Source organism: Camelus dromedarius, chromosome 7 (genome assembly GCF_036321535.1).
Source record: "Camelus dromedarius isolate mCamDro1 chromosome 7, mCamDro1.pat, whole genome shotgun sequence".
NCBI classification, from domain to species: Eukaryota; Metazoa; Chordata; class Mammalia; order Artiodactyla; family Camelidae; genus Camelus; species Camelus dromedarius.
The window spans coordinates 50,460,134-50,472,562 of record NC_087442.1 but is presented as its reverse complement, the minus strand read 5'-3'; the positions used below and the strand labels follow the sequence as shown (position 1 = coordinate 50,472,562).

General features: G+C 35.9%; 1 long non-coding RNA gene across 1 annotated transcript in view; it reads right to left on the bottom strand.

The window, feature by feature from the left end:
- Window positions 1-11,430, bottom strand: part of LOC116154001 (uncharacterized) — a 100,439-nt gene extending 89,009 nt beyond the window's left edge. Inside the window, exon 1 of the long non-coding RNA XR_004137800.2 lies at window positions 11,324-11,430. This is a non-coding gene — a long non-coding RNA (uncharacterized LOC116154001). The remainder of the gene's footprint in view (window positions 1-11,323) is intronic.
- Window positions 11,431-12,429: the final 999 nt, after the last annotated feature.

The following is a 12,429-nucleotide window of genomic DNA, read 5'->3' as shown; positions in this document are numbered from 1 at the left end:
GTCCTTTTTTCCACCTCTTTTGGTGTATAAATTAAATGCAGTTTTGTATCTTCCTCGTCCTTCTGTTTGATCTCCTCTGCATTTTCTTAAGTTGAGAAATACCAATAAATTCAGATTAGCCATAACTGGATCATGGTTTTTCCTTCCTTTTGCCATTTCCTTCCTTTCCATCTTCTTGTAATTTAAACTTTCCATATCTGAGAGTGAGAGATATGAGTTCATAATTTTTCCACTGCTTCAATAAGCAGGCTGGAAAATGTTTTAACAGACTGATTGAACCAATGAATTTTAATGGCTTGTCACGTCCTCCTGAAGATTTTCACATTTAGCTCTTCCCTTTCTCCTGTGTCTTCAGCATCTGTTCCAGTCCGAACTGTAATTCACTGAGCCTGCGCCAGTCATGGTGGAAGAGCTATTTCTTAGTTTAAATGGTAATGATGATATTTTGCTGCTAAAATTAATTTTACATGATCATTTTCACAGTGTTCTCTCTCACTGTCCTTTGTTTTGAAATAAAAATTCCTAAAATACTTCTCTCTTCACTTCTAAAGATATGACAAGGGATCTGGTGGTAGCCCTTACCTTGCCTGGAAATGATTTCTCTCCCAGTAGGTGCCTCCTTTTAAAAACTATTTTTCCATGTTTACTTCAAACTCAAAGGCTTTTCTAGAAAAGTTGTATTCTGGGCATGTTATGTTTTTGCCCAAGTGTCCAGGCTTTGTTTTCATCTTGACAGGGATATGACTTGCGAGTTGTCCTTTATCTGTGAGAGAAAGTTGCCCTTTTGTGCTTGTTCCACTTCCTGGTGAATCAGCCTCTTCCTCTTGGGCTTGTCTCCTTGCTCAGGGACAACAAGTCCTCATATTCCACTGATTCAGCACCTGCCTCCCCATATCCAGGCTCTTCTTCAAACCTCCTCCACCAACCCCATCCCTAACCCAGTGACTTCTTTGTGTGGCCAGTTAATTATTTTTTATAGGCTCCATTTTCATGTATGAAAAAATTAAAATTAAAATTAAAATAACATATCCTTTGTCATCCTACCAGAGCATAGTAAATGAAAAACAAAAACAAAAAACAAAGCAGGGTTACTAGCAATGATACTCTTCTCCAGGAAGGAGGTAATGGTGAAATCATGAGAATTTCTGTAATCACAAAAATTCATAGGTAGCAATTTCTCTTTTATCTTTTTTTCCTCCAGGAATTTGGCTTGCAATTATCCAGGATCCATTTTTCTTTATGTATTTCCAGTTCAGAATGGCAGAATGGAAAGAAGGAGAAAAACATTTTCTCCAGACTTTTCAAAGTTTGCTTATGGGTTTAGATTAGAGAGGGAAAAGCAGTAAGAGGCACTGAGTAATTTTTTCAGCAAATACTGAGCGCCATCTTGGTACCAAGTCACTGCTTCTATATGGAAAAGAAATATCCCTCTGGGTTGTTCCCTCACTTTGTAGAGGTCAGCAGTGCACGGAGCAGATCACATGTGTTTCCACAAGCTACAGAAAAAGGATACGGTGAAGAACCTTCATCTCTGTTCACAGAATCCAAAGCTGAGCTAAGCCTTTTTATAAATAGTAACAGGAAGTAGTAAGACGATGCTTCCAATTGGAGAAAGCACTGATTCCATGTTCTTTTCTATTTAAGTGTATTTTTAATGAGGTCTGCCTTCGAAGTAGGTTTCAGTATCAATGGTAATTTTTCATACTTTTTAATTCACTCTAGCCTAGTATTACCCAGTTTTTTTTTCCTTTTCTTTTCATGACTGCAAAATCCTTGAATGAAACATGCAATATATCGTGCTTTTACAGGAACACATGTCTCCACTCTACCAACCTTTCTTGCTTTTTAATAAGAAGATCTTTTAGAATTAAAGAGTTTTTCATAGGACCTAATTAGGTCTTGTTACCATCCTAACAGAAGAATGGCAGCATATAAATTATGAAATGAGATCATTATTTTCACCTAGAATTCTCCCATCCCTCAAAAATGACTTTTTCACCTAGTGATTTCATTATTTAAAATTTCATTATTTAAAAATGAAATACATTCATTTCATTTTTAAACTGAGTGTATTTTCTAGCATTTAGTACTTAACATAGTTGTAATCCATTTGATCTATGAATCATGATATTTCTCTATTACATGTATTTTTACCTCTTCTAAAGCTTGGCTTCATGATACAATTAAATTCATGGAATATACTTGCAAATTCTTACAGTTGCAAAAATACAATACTATTTTGAAAATATACATAATTAACTCTTAGGGAAGGTGGGATGGTTTCACAGGAAAATTACTGGCTAGAGTTAGGACACTTGGATTCTAGTTCTAGTTTTGCTACTCACTAGCTATGTGAACTTGGACAAACCATTTAATTTTATTTAAATTCAATTCTTTATTGTAAAGCAACAAGGCTGGATCCTTTCAACGCTAAAATTCTAAAATGTTAGTGATAGGCACCTACCGCTTTCCCAGTCAAACTGACCAAACATCTAAATACATTGAACAATTAAACTTTTATGAGAGTTAAAAAAATACTTTGTATTTTAGTAGTATTTCTGCTTAAGTCGAAAAAAATGTATGAAAACAAAAAGGCTCATAATCTCATTGCTCCAATAATTACTTTTAAAGAAATACATGTGCACAGTTTTTATAAGAAATTCAGACATTAGAAGAAATAAATAAAATGAAAAATGGAAAATATTCATCTCCATCCCCAACAGCTGCCAATTCTATTTCCTGAGAGAGACATTGTTAACAATTTGCTTTAAAAATCATGGCACACTAGGAAATATATGTGCTGCTTAAGTACTTCCTAATATAGGCAGATCCTACCATGAAACTGCACGTGTATCATATTTTTAAAAGGGAAATCATTGCTTTAGAGAACATTTTGAAACATTAGAGACTGGTTAAAGAGCATGTGCTAAAATGTTTCCAAATGCCTATGTATAAGAGCAAAAAAAAATTTTTTCCTGTCCTATACATAGATAGTAAGGACAAAGGCATATTTGGAAACAGATCAAGAGGTTTTCTCATATCAACTTCCCTTTCAACGAGGTGTAGAATCTCCAGGCTTGGGTTTTTTAATACGATGTTCAATTTATTAGTCCAAATGAAATAAGTTAAGATATGATTATTTTTCTTGAGCAAAGTACTTACTTTCCCCAAAATTTAAATGAAACAGAACAACCCAAAGAGCCAGAGCTGGAACAAGTTTCCCAGGATCTCAACACACCAAACCACCACTAATAGTACAGACAGCTCTCTGGGAAAGGTCTCAAGTGTTCTCTGAAAAGGCAGTAGAGTTTCTGAAAGACCCACAGGAAGACCTGGGTGGTAACAATAGAACCATCTGTTCTGGAAAACTGACTCTGGAATAAATGACACTCAATGCGAGAAGATCAAGTGCTCCTCTATCGTGGGGAGCCCAACACATACGTCACAGCTGTTTGGAGCAAATTTATGGGGCTCCTGGGGGTTACACTTAAAGTTCACGGTGGCAAAATTAGCTCAATGTTTGACTTAAAGGAAATTAGATTCACTAATATTCAGCACCTGCAGGATTTACATTCTCAAAAAGTAAGTGATTGCTTCCTTAATGTAAGGGAGCCATGAGGGTCAATCAGCAAAGGTGCTACCGTGAGTCATTTCTTCAGTCAAACCAGCATCCATACTCAAGTATAATAATTGATATAACTCAAGTATAATAATAATAATATAAAGAAAAAAATCTTTAAATGCAAAGAAAAATTCTGCTCATGTGTATTAAAGACCACTAATAAAAAGAAATCTCTAAGTCATTCCACCCCATATTCATAAACGTATGGTGGTACATCATCATAAGATCATGGACTCTAGGGATAGGCTCCTGGCCTTCAAATTCCAGCTCTGAACCAATTTGCTAGTATTATCTTGGGCAAGTCCTTAGCCTCTCTGTTCCTCGATTTCTTCATCTGAAAAATGGGGATGACAATAGTAGCTGGCTCACTGGGTTGTTATGAAGATTAAGTATGTCAATACATCTAAAACACTTGCCTGGCACAGAGCAGGTGCTATGTAATACTGGTCATTATTTTTATTCTTGTTCAATAGGTCTATATCAAGAACATAGGAAAGAATCAAATAAAATAACAAAAAATATTTTTAGGTTGAAAAGAAAGTCACTGTTGAGTTAATACACAAAACCAAAGAAATTTTATTAGAGTTAAAAAGATCTGCAAATTGCTTCTAAAAGTATGTACAAAGTATTTTAAAATATTGTGTAAAGGATTATATTTGTGAACTTAGAAAGCCTCCACTTCTGAATTCATTTTTGCACAGATATTGTATGCATTCAAATAGGAAGATTTACACTAGAAAGGAAATTGTTGAATTAATTTAGAAAATACATTTTACAGCTTTTCCTGGGAATTCCTTAATGAAAAGGCAGCAAGGAGATAATAAGAAAGGACCGAACAGATGTTGGTTTCCCCTGAAATTTGCCAAACTTTTACAGCATCGTTATGATAGATTTCCATTAGGGTCTCCACAGTTTAAAAGTAAGTGGGACATTTGGATTCAGAAGAGAGCAGAGATGATTAAAGGGTTGGAAACCTAGGCTTATAAGGAAGGGATCACAGAAATGCTGCTGGTTGGCCAAAAAGAGGAGAAGGCTGTGGGTGACTTAATTGCAGTCTTGGTGTGTATTATACTCCTTATAAAGGGGTTGTGGAACAGATGTTCCCCAATGAAAACAGAACAAGAAGGAATGGGAGCACTTTGGCTGTGACTTGAGAAAAATCTTTTTAAAAGAGTTAATTTTTTTTTGAGCAGCTTAACCTTTGTTCACTCAATCAGTATTTAGTCAGTTCTTCCTCCATCTTAGATAATTTATTAAGTGCTAGGAATTAACTGAAAGATATAATTCATATGTAGACACAGAAATAGATACACTAATTGTATTCATTAGTGGTCTTTAATACACATGAGCAGAATTTGTCCCAGAATTGTCCTTGCAGTAGCTGTGGTGACTTGTGCGCACTAGCATGTAAGACAAGAAAGACAGCTGAGTGGGGAAGGCGGCAGTGGCGGGTTCTGCATTCCCTCTTATGTGGCACAGGAATGTATGAGTTTCCTGAGAACACCAGAGAAGGGTGGGAGTTCTGTTGTTGATATCCTAGCCAAGAAGACTGCCTAGGGTGGAAAACTTGGGCCCCTTGGCCTCAATTCAATGTATTTCTGAAGGGCCATCAGCTCCAGAGCTCCCCAGGAGACTGGCTGAGGCCTTTGTTGCAGCTGAATCTCAACACAGCTTCAGATTTATTGTAATTCTAAGATTCTAGGCTTGTAGAAAAATTTAACTGCTATTGATAAATGAAAGAAAGCCATTATTTAGTCACAAAGAAAGAATTTTTGTCAAACATAAATTCAGCACTTATAAAAAGTGTAATGTGAAGAATTAATATTGTTAAAATTTCTATACAACTCAAAGCCATCTACAGATTCAATACAATCCCTATCAGAATTGCAATGGTGTTTTTTACAGAAAAAAAAAAAAATCCCAGCATTCATTTGAAGTTACAAAAGATTAAATATCCAAAGCAATCCTGAGGAAGAACAAAGCTGAAGGTATTATACTTCCTGATTTCAAACTATACTACAAAGCTACAGTAATCAAAACAGTTCAGTACTGATATAAAAACAAACAGACCAATGGAACAGAATAGAGAACCCAGAAATAAACCCATGCATATACCGTCAACTAATATTTGACCACAGAGCCAAGAATACTGACTGGAGAAAAAATAGTCTCCTCAACAAATGATGCTGGGAAAATTGGATATTCAGATGCAAAATAATGAAATTAGACCCCTATCTTACACCACTCACAAAAATTAACTAGAAATGGATTAAAGATTTAAATGTAAGATGTGAAATCGTAAAACTCCTAGAAGAAAGCAGAAAAGGCTTCTTAACATTGGTCTTGGCAGTAAGCTTTTAAATAAGACATCTAAAGTACAAGCAAAAAAAAAAAAAAAGAGGCAAAAATAATGTGGGACTACATCAAACTAAAACTCTGCACAGAAAAATAAGTGATCAGAAAAATGAAGAGGCAACCCATATAGTGGGAGAAAATATTTGCAAACCCCATATATGGTAAATGGTTAATATCTAAATTATATAAACAACTCACATGACTCAGTAGCAAAAAACCAAATGATCTAATTTAAAAATGAGCAAAGGAGCTGAATACCCTTTTCCGCCACAGAATATATTGAAATGGAATATCGTACATGGAAAGGTGCTCAACATCACTAATCATGAGGGAAATGGAAATCAAAACCATAATGAGGTATCTACCTTATATATGTTAAAATGGCTACAATCAAAAAGACAAGAGATAATAAATGCCAAAGAGCATGCAGGAAAAAGGGAACCCTGTGCACTATTGGTGGGAATGTAAATTGGTACAGTCACTATGGAAAACAATATGAAGGTTCTTCAAGAAATTAAAAATAGGACTGTCATATGATTCAGAAATTTGGGGTATATAGCTGAAGGAAATAAAATCACTGTCTCCACTTCCCTCATGTTGACAGCAGCATTATTTACAATAGCTAAGACATGGAAACAATCAAAGTGCCTGACAGATAACGGGATGAAGAATATGTTACACACACCCACACCCACCCCCACCACACACACAAGTGTAATGTTATTCAGCCATAAAAAGGGAAGAAATCCTGAGATTTGTGACATGGACGAAACTTGAGGGACATTATGGTAAGTGTAATAAGTTAGACAGAGAAAGACATATACTGTATGATCCCTCTCAAAAAAACCAAACGCAAAGAAACAGGGAACAGATTGGTGGTTGTCAGAGGCAGGGAGTGGGGGAAACGGATGAAGGTGGTCAAAATGTACAAACTTCCAGTTGTAAGATGAATAATTTGTGGGGATATAACGAATGACATGATGACTGTAGTAACAATATTGTATTGTATATGTGAACGTTGCTAAGAGTATAGAAGTGCTCATCACGAGAAAAGAAGTTCTAACTATGTGAGGTGATGGATATTAACTATTGGACATATGTATATATTTCAAAATGATTACTGCAATAAGGCTAGCTAATCTCCAATCATGTTGTACACCTTAAACTTATAAAATGTTATATATCAATTGCATCTCAATAAAGCTGGAAAAAGTGTATTGTAAACTATGAGTATTCACAAAAATGTGTACTCAAAATTTAAGATAGAAACTGTTCATTTTTTAATACATTATGATAAAACAAGCTAGGGTCTTGTCCATGTATGATTTAATGTATTTAATTAGAAGTTTAATATAAATGTGAATTTATTTTTCCATCTTATTTTTTTTATAATTCAGTCTTAAAAATCAGTCTCAGTAATGCAGCTGGGATTCTTTTCAGGGTATGAATACATTTTTCTCTACTTGTCTCAATTGTAAAGTTGCAAATTTTCCTAACTTTGTAAGTGACAGCATCAGATGGACTCCAAGAAGGGGCATATGCTATTCCTAACTCTGTGGTGCCTTCCTCTCTAAACCAAGTTTGACACAGAGGGCCAGGGACTGAGAAACCTGGAATAATCCAGGGTAAGGCAGGAAGCCTCTGATTGGCACATACTTGCCTGGCACCCAAACACCAGGAGGCCGAATGCCTCCTCAGGAGAGAATCTCTGTGTTGTCAAATGGCCATCTTCCGGTGGACTCAGAAAACGAGCCCACTGAGTCAGTAACATGTTAGCATCACAGTTTGTAAAGCACTTCTCTTTAGATGGTGTCTAGCAGTTTACGAAGTTCTTTTACACACAATGACTCACTTAATCCTTTAGATATGCAGAGCATAAATGACAGTATCCCTTTCACTCGAGGAAAAACCATGATTAAAAAGAGATTAAATAAATTCCTCACTGGTAACCAAATAGTAAGTGACAGAGCTGGAGTACAAGCTCAGTTCTTAGAAGGAGAATCTCAGTCCTCTTTGATGAGCCCACCCATCTTTTCTTCTGATCTCATCTAGAGGACTAGATAGATCACTGTACATTTAGGCAATAAATCACTGAACACTAAATCTGAATTGCAACCCAGATCTATCTTAAAATTAAGCAAAGGCAAAACTGCAATGTACACATTTTTTAAGTTAAAAATCTGACTGTAATTTCCTTAATTTTCTGCACTTGAGTACTCAACTCTCTTTTTCTCTTGTCTGCCTAGGCACTCCATTCAAAACTGGAATGACTTTGCTAAGCGTATTAGTTATCTACTGCTGCATAAAAAATTACCCCTACATTTAGAAGCTCAAAATAATAATCATTATCTCATAGTTACTACAGAGTAATGATCCAGAAACAGTTTAGGTGGGTGCTTCTGACTCAAAGTTTCTCTTGAAGTTGCAGTCATGCTGTTGGCCAGGGCTGCAGTCACCAGGGACTAGCAGATCTATCTCTAGGATCACTCATGTCCCTGGTTATTGTCTAGCTATCTTTGTTCCTTGTCACATGTATCCCTCCATGTGCTGCATGAGTGTTTTCATAACATGGCAGCTGGCTTCCCCCAGAGCAAATGATCTAAGAAGGAGAGAGAGACTAAGGTTGTAGCAACATTCTTTTACAACCTATCTCAGAAGTGGCACACTATTACTTTTGCTGTGTTCTATTGGTCACACAGATCAATCTTGGTGCAATGAGGGGAGAGACCATACAAGAGCATGACTACTGGGAGAGGCCATCTCACTTCCTCTAAACCTTTCCCATAGGCTTTGCAACTTTCTTTTGAACTTTCTCCAAGAGCTCAAAAATTCCTAAGTTGCTTGACTCTATTTCTCCCTCTCTTCTATCATATACTTCTCTACGTTGAGTCTTTGGGAAGCAGGGAGTCATCTACCAAGTGATAAAGACCAGGAGAGGCATGGAACATGATGGCACCCTTCTAAAGGGCAGTTAGAACTGTGGGAGCAGAGCAGGTAGAAAGGAGAGATGAGCAAGAAGAGAGAAAGAGAAAGAGGGGAATTGAGGATTGGTTAGGGAAGGTGGAGAACATTTAAAAAGGGTAGAAAGAGTAGTAATCGTCATGATTTGTTGCCATACAAAGATGACAATCAGGAGAGGGGAATTTTGGCTGGTTTCCATTTCAAGAGGATAAAACAGCAGGACAGTCAGTTTACACAAAGGAGTTAAACTAAAAGCCGGATGTGAAAATCTGAATCTTATTCAGATAAGTCTGTTAGCTGGGAAGAAAGTTCTAGATATCAGTACAGGAAGAGGTGAAAATCCCTTTGACTCTTCAGTAATCAAGAAACAGAATTCCAGAACAATAAACTAGACAACTAACACTATTTTCTGATCTTTTGGTTCTTTTTACTCATGTTGTAAACTCTACTGTTCTGTGGGAGTCTAACCCTAGACTCCAAATCTATGAGGATTGATGGCCACCTGGTCCAAATGTTCTAGCAAGTCACACATAATCTTTCTACCTTTCTTATGAGCACAACTTTCAAACATACTTTCTCCAAAAGCCCTGCACTCTGATTAACAGGCTGAAGTGCTATAATCACCAGGTATTTGAATGCAGATTAACTCATAGATCCAGGTAATGAATCTTGTTCTGTCATGTTGCTTTTAGCCAAAAGTTAAAAGAGAAAGCTTTGAAGAATGTGGCAAAACTCAAACTATGAAATTTTGATAGCCTTGGGGCAGAGAGACTTAATACAAAGAAATAATCGTCCTTCATTCTACAAGCACTCATGGCCTTGATGAAAAAATCAATGCCAAAATTCTGTGACTAATTACAGTTGTTGAAGAAGCTAGAAAAAAAAATGAATTCTTGCTCTAATCAAAGACAGAACAATTCAAATAAACTGTCCTAGAGTCGAGTGAGTTTTTGGTCAAATTCTCATGAGTCTCACCACTATCTTGAATTGTAAGACTTCACCTTCAGCCTAAAAAAAAAAAAAGCCTGACTGAACATTATTGATTTGATAGAGAAGGTATCCATTTTTTTTGCTATACAAAAAAGTGACTAATGAAATCTGAGAGTTGTGCTATTTAGGTTTTCCTGCCTGAGAGATGTCATTTCACAATAACCTCCTGAAATGGTAAGGACCTTACCTATGTGATTGGTAACTTTTCTAGAGGTGAAAAAGGATAAAATAACAAGAACAAGGATAAAACATTTGATATGTAGGACCACCTAACTAAATATACCAATAGAGCATCTCTGCTTCTGTAATCCAGACACAGTGGATCTCTCTCCTACTTGAAGAGCTGGCAGAGGGAAGAGTTTGGCATTTGGGTCACAGGCAAGGCTGATGACTAGGCTCAGAAAGAATTACAACTTCTCTTCCTCACACTCCTAAGGAAACTTTTGGAGGCAATAGGACTAATATACCATAAATAAAAAATAAATTCTTCATTTCTAGGCTTCCAGAGGTAACATGCATTAAATAGTTGTTGTGGCCATAGTTTCCTCTGTTGGGCATGGGAAAAGGATGTACACTATGTCAAAGGTTTCTTAAGTTTTGATTAAATTGAAAGTCAACTTTGTAGAACCTGACTACTGAGCTTGAACTTGACACCATTCTTGAAATCATACTTCTAACATATTACCTATGATATGTAAAGGAGTAAAAACAGTGTGCTTCGTACACTTGAAACTTAAAGTTTCCAGACTTCCCACTACTTAAAGAATGGAAACACCTCTGCTATAGTTCAATTACTTTTCTAGCAACATAGCTAAATATGATTTGAATATTATCCTAATTCTGCTCACTTTTCTGAATAACCAAAACAAATAAAATATACGTATGTGTATAGACAGAACTTGTGAAGTCCTAAAAGCCAGACACAGTGGGAGAGACACGCAGTTTCAATTCCAGTAAAACAAACCATATGGCTAATTAAATATATATGTTTTGTAGTGATTACTAATTGCTGAAAATTTCTACATATGTTTTCGGCTAATCAGCAATTAGTTTGGGGTCACTCTCATCTAACCTTCTACTCACTACACATTTTTCTCACCTGTTGCTGAGATAAACTCTTATGATTTTAAGCTTTCATTTATGGACTTGAGCTTCATGTCCTTTTATAGACTTTTAAGTCCATTAAACAAACCAAAAATATACCTCTATGAGAACACTGCATGTGGTAAGACTAGTCCTATGAATAGACTATTTCTTTTTTCTTTTCCATGCCAGAACAAGATAAACAACAAATCCAAGGCTATGTGTCTTTTCCTGGAAGAACTGTATATGAAATGAAGAGGGATCCTCCCTCTCCCCAGCACTGAATCACCACACTACCAAGCCAAGTCCTACCTTCTGGTCCAGTCTTCATTTCTTCCTCTTTAATAAAATTCTCTCCAAAACAGTCAAGGTGAAATGTAGATATCCAGATGTGCTCACCATTTCAGAAACCATCACTCTCCTCCTAAGAGAAGGAAGGAAACATGAAAATAAACAAAAGGGTGGTCTGGATCTTCTTGATCTAGCACATTTAGAATGGGAACTCCTAAGAGCAGAAAATTATTTCTGTATTTTGTGTAATTATAAATACTATGCGGCATAGAATGAACATCCTATAAATAAATCAGCAAGTTGAATTTGAACCTTGATGTACTGATTTAGGACAAATACAGAAATGAAAGAAGGATATTTAGGCCAATTTCATTCAATTCTGGGTTTTTTTGTTGTTGTTTTTTGTTTGTTTTGTTTTTAGGACAGCAATACTATGCTTTGATGAAACAAAGAAAGAAAACTGCTTTCAAAAATAGATGGAAGTTTTACATGAAGACTTAGCATGACTTTAAAGCATACACAAATATAAATCTTAGATTTATTATTGTTGAGGTTATAAAGGTTCAATAATATGGGTTTGCTGCTTCCCCCTTTCTAAAGTATTACGATTTTATTATAAGGCCTGGTTTGGCTGTAGGCACAAATTTGAACACTTGGAGCATAGACAAGTGACATGCTGGCTCTCATCACTTTCCCATAAGTCATGAATATTAACTTTTTCCAAAAGATTACCACCCTTGGGAATTTGACTTATTCTTTTCCAAATCTATTACTTTATATGTATTGTTTTTCCTCTCATTAAAAGAAGGGAACTGAGACTATTCAAATAAACTCAGAGTTCAAAAAAAAAAAAAGTAACCAAAAAACCTGTTTCTAAGTTTTTTCAACCCCACTACATATATGCAAGCTTAAGCTAAAATAAACAAAACTCTTAAATCCAGTATTCATAACATGACATTATTTTGACAGATTCCAATAATTGCTTCTATCATGTCTTTAATTCCCCTCCTAAATGACCCTCTCATTTAAGTAGTTTATATTTGTCTTTATCACCTTCACAGTTTGCACACACTGAAAACCACTATCTTCTGCCTCTGGTGCAAAGAATAGTGGTTTGTCCACAACTG